The 5,329-nt window shown below is 30.6% G+C and overlaps 1 pseudogene; it reads right to left on the bottom strand.

The window, feature by feature from the left end:
* Positions 1-1,088: 1,088 nt before the first annotated feature.
* Positions 1,089-4,610, bottom strand: LOC145845697 (geranylgeranyl transferase type-1 subunit beta pseudogene; annotated as a pseudogene).
* Positions 4,611-5,329: the final 719 nt, after the last annotated feature.

Consider the following 5,329-nt stretch of genomic DNA (forward strand, 5'->3'; position numbering starts at 1 on the left):
AAACCCGGATCCGGCAGAATACTAATTTTATGGATTCAGTAGATAATTAACAAATAATTTTTGTAATCAAATAATTTATTCAAAACTACTGACTTTAGAACATTTTAGCAAAATAAATACTATTTAAATTAGCTTCAGAAAGTAAATAAAATATTTTGTTTAAATGATAAATTGTGTTTTAACAAACTCATAATAACACATTAGAATTTATTTATTGTTAAGTATGTTATCAAAAAACTATCCAAAATATTGCGAAGAAATTTATGATTAGTAATAAAAGTAACTGAAGCTTCTAAAGGTAATACAAGTTTGGAATACTTTGCAAAAACTTATATTACAATAGCATTATAAAAACATCAGTTACTACACATAGTATGCTTAAAAACTTTTTTAATATTTAACACATTAGAAAACTTTGAAAAATTTGATTTGATTTGAAAAACTTAACTTCAATCCAAGAATTGAATATCTTTTAGAAAGAAACTTGAAAAATTTAAGTTATAAGTTTATTAATTGTATATTCCAAAAACACTTATTCTGGTATTTAGAAAACATTTAAATCGAAAAAAGGTTAAACTAAAAACTGTTGTTGTAGTGCAATTTTACAAAGTTTAAATATCTTAACTCAATAATGAAATAAAAAAGGTTACATCATATTAAAGTAGAAACATTGAAATACGAAAATTAAACAAAAGTTTTTAAACTTAATTTAATAACAGTTTTCTAAATAAACTGCATGATAAATTATGAACTCTCTAACTATAAAACTTCAGAAAATTATCATACCTTGAAACAATAAGTACCTAAACTCTCCAATAAAAGGTTGACACGACTTGAAGAAAAACAAGTTACCATTGTTTTAGAGAAGTTAGTAAAAATACTGCTAATTAACCTTGAGTACCTAAAAATATCATTAAGATAATAAAGCTACTTAATATTTGAAAGGCAAAGATGCTTATTAAGAAACAAAACATTTCTAAAACATAAAAACAAGACTTATTTTAAAGGTCAAGAAACATTTTAAGCAAATTAAACTTAGTTTTTTTTTGTTAATTAAAACAAGCCTGAATTTTTTATTTACTCAGAAAAGTTATGTGTGGCAACCATGCTACGAGTTCTAAACGAATTTAAATAGATGATTAATTTTTATTTAATTGAAATTGAATAACTGTTGTGTCATAAATTTGGAACCAGTAGAAAACTTATGTACTCAATAGAGCTTTGTATATCACTCAAAATTATAGAAAGACGGTGCAAAAAAAGTTCTCTTAGTTTTTAATATTAACTTAAGTTTAAAACTTGGAAAAATGTCATGATCAAAAAAATTATCACTTACTTCAACATGTATAAAAATATTTCTGTCAAGCTTGTTTTCAGATAAAATACTTACAAAATTTCTTCTATTAGCAAAAAAGCTTAAATTTTTTCTGAGAAATATACTATCATACTTGCAAAGCATTTTTTGTTTTAAACTTCTCAATCAATACGCAGGTAAAACATTAATTAAAACATACTGAATAAAATAGTAATATGATCGTGCTAAAATGCTTGCGTTCAACATTACAACAAATCAAACATTTTCACGATTTAAACAAGCAGCTGAACAGTTTGGGCACCAGAACGGGCATCAACCCGGCAACCACAGCCACGATCATGTTCTTGTGCTCCCACAAAAACCCCCTGTTGCGAGAACGCCACTTTTCATGCACTTCCGCCATCCGCTCGCGACTCCTCCTGCTGATGTTCAGGCACGGCTCCACCTCCTCCAAACCGCACTCTCCGAGCAGGGAAATCCCCGACAGCCCCATGTAGCTGTGGAGGGGGTCGGCGTGGACCTGCGGCCACTTGCCCATCCCCCCGGTCAGCGGGTCCTGGGTGGAGAGGACAAAGTGGACGGCTTCTTCCTTGGACACCGCGTCGAGGTGGCCGACAATCTTCAGGGTGGATCCGATCCAGAAGGTGTAGCAGGTGTCGTCGTCCTTGTGCGGTCGGCCGTGGAACCCGCACCGCTGCCGCCACAGCAGCCAGTTGGTCAGCTTGTCCATCTTGCTTCCGCCCAGCACCTCGTCCAGCTTGCCCATCATCTTCAGCGAAGCCACCGCGCAGAACGTCGACCCGCCGTGGCTCTCGTTGCATCGTCCCTGGCCGAAACCTGTCGTTTGAAAGTTGATGGGTTTTTCACATCTCGCTTGGTTTTAATACTTTTTCAAAGGTTGTATAGTTAACATGGTATGAGAAAACGCTAGTGATTTTAAATAAAACAGCTGAAAGAATTTTTGAAGATTAAAATATATTTTCAAATTTTTATTGTTACATTATTATACGTTTTACTTTGTTCATATGTTATTCTACAACACTAACCTCCGTCGTAGGAGAAACTGCTCGCGATGAACTCACACGCTTTTGTGACGTCGACGCACGAGAAGTCGTTGAGTATGGTGCACACGCACATGGCGCAGTACATGAACCTCATGTCCCTCTCGCCATTTTCCACGCACATCTCCTTGAAACCACCGTCTTCCAGCTGGAGGGCTCTGATGCCTTCCAAGCAGCCTTTTCTGTTGATGAGTCAGTTGCTTGTTGCGTTAAGAAAAGAAATTGCTGTTTAGCACGTTTTGGTTTATTTTTTCTCAAAATAAGCGCTTGTGTTTATGTCAGTTTTGTTATACTTTCATTGCCTTGTATAAACACCACTATTGGTATCTTAAAAGTGCATACATCCATGTAGTTTATATTATTGAAGTTTGTGATTTAGTTAAAATTTAAGTGAAAATTAAAATGAGTCAATAGATAGAGATCTTTTTAAATATACACTTTATTGCCAATGATGTCATTAAAACAGAGAAATTCAAGTCTTGATGCTAACAAGTTTTACATCAGTGACTTTATACTTAAAGTAAAATACATTATTGACACTTAAAAAAAATACTGAGAAAGTCATGTAACTTGTTATAAATTATAAAAAGTTACTCAGTATAGTACACATTATTACACTCTTAGTTTTTTAATCAACACAACTTCTGAAGTAGTAAAACTTACTTAAGAAACTTTTTAACAGAAGTATCTAATACAGTTAAAACAAAACTTTTTATACTTAATATACGTATAACTAATATATTAACATTGAATTACTAGTCTACATTAACGCTAACAAGTAATAGAAACAGAATCAAAACATGAAAACATTACTTTGCTGAAAAGAAAACTGCTGACTATCTTTGAATCAGTTTTGCTAAAAATAAAGAATGCTAGTATATGACAAAGGTAGCTAAAGGCTTTATGTTAAAGTTTATCTTAATATAAATTAATATATAATGATATCAAAGATTAAATATACACCATAGCTTTACTGAGTGGAAACTTTATTTTTAATTTATTATATTTATTATAAACGAACATGTTCTATATCCTGTATATGATTATTGACTGTTAGAAAATAACACTGAAATAACTTTGAAAAATTAAAACAAATTAGTATGATTTAATTAATAGCTATAAAAGTTGACTTTTAGTACAGGCATCTTACATTTTTTTTAAACATGAATTTGCAATGTCTATAACTGAAAATCTGTTTATAAAGCTATAAAAATTCAATGTTATATAAAAATTATAATGTTATTGTAGTAGTTTAATTAAAATAAATTAAACAAATGTTTGATTGCTTATTATGTAACCTTTGAAAAAAAGTTTTAAATATATTTTCATAATCTTTTTTTGATTGAAAACTTTTGAAGTTTTATGTTTATTAAGCAAAATGTTATGAACACAAACAAATTTTAAATCTAATTTAAACCTACTTTATAAATCACTGTAAAAATATTTTTAAATGCAGAAACTAGCGCATGTAGCAAAAAAAAAATAAATTGGTGATAATTTTAGTTCAAGAATTTTTCTTTTTAACTTGAAGAATTTTTTGATCAACTCTGAGAGTGTTTGATAATTTAAATTTTAAATAACATTTAAAATGATAACAAACCTTTTTTTAAATCAAAGTCTATCGCTGTTAGACTAAAAGTTTTCTCAAAAATAGTTAATAAGCTAGTATAAAATTTAAAAAATTTTAAAGATGCAAAACTTTACTAAATTTGTCTCCATAATATTTATCAAATTTATAAGAAAAGGTAATCAGACATTGTCAAACACAACTAATCAACTCTTATCAAATTATATAAAAAAAAAACAGTTCAATTAATCAACTAAACAAATCTTATAGTACTTAAGATTTAGAAAGGACAAAAAAAAAGTACAAACCTGTCAACTCTTGACAAGTCATCCCCCAATATCAGCAATATCGACAGGGCGCAGTAAGTCATGGCAACGTGGGACGTGTTGTTTCCATTATCACACGCCCCATTAGAATCCCCTCCCATGAAACCGCACCTGTGCAAGTTGTCCCCGCTCTCATTGGATACTATCTGCAGCGAGTATATCCAATCGACAAGCTCTTCCTGATCTTTCAACACGTGGAGGGAATCCAACACGTCCAATGCCGACACGCAGAAGAAAATGATGGTGAGGCGTTGCGAGTCGAGCACACACATCTGGCTGGGCAGGGTGTTGAGGACCCGCGTGAAGTACTTGACGTGCTTCTCCTTGTAGAAATCACTCATGTGTTCGTTTTAATTTAAATTTTGCAATAATCTGTATGCAAAAGGTAGAAGTAGAATTTGATATAAGATTTTTTAAAGAGAATATTATACTTAGTAAAAGTAGAAAAAAATCCCATGACCTCAAAATTTACTACTTAACCTATCAAACTAAAGAATACAATGCTTTATCATTTTTTGTTAACTTTTAACATTTTCTTTTTAGTAAACTGATTAGTCTATATTTGCAACATGGATATTTTGTTTAGAAGATAAGACTTAACATAATTGTTCTCAGTAAAACCTGGGTAAAAATAAAAAGCAGATGTATGTAAGTGAACTACTATATCTATTTCCAAGTATAAGTATATTTTTCATTTTTAGAAAAAAAAAACTATTTTGTTGAGATATGAAGTAAAATTATTTGAAATATCTTCATCAGTCAACTTACTAAGTGAAAATAACAATGGTATATGTTCAAGTACAAGTATATATAAATTGTGGAAAGCCTCAAGCTATCACTTGTATAACTTTATTATGTTGTTAACTATTTGACTTTTGAGGGTATCACTTTGCTAAAAATTAAATGTTGAGGAAAATGTGCAGGTTTAATACTATAATGTAAAAGTCTTAAAAATGTTGTACACAAACTTTGAAACAAGAGTCTGGGTTAGTTTAGTTGATTCACCTAGCCAAAAAAAAATTGTTATGATCAAAAGTGGTAACACTTTTTTAAGTAAACA

This window comes from Thalia democratica, unplaced genomic scaffold, assembly GCF_965202585.1.
Source record: "Thalia democratica unplaced genomic scaffold, ktThaDemo2.hap1.1 HAP1_SCAFFOLD_138, whole genome shotgun sequence".
NCBI classification, from domain to species: Eukaryota; Metazoa; Chordata; class Thaliacea; order Salpida; family Salpidae; genus Thalia; species Thalia democratica.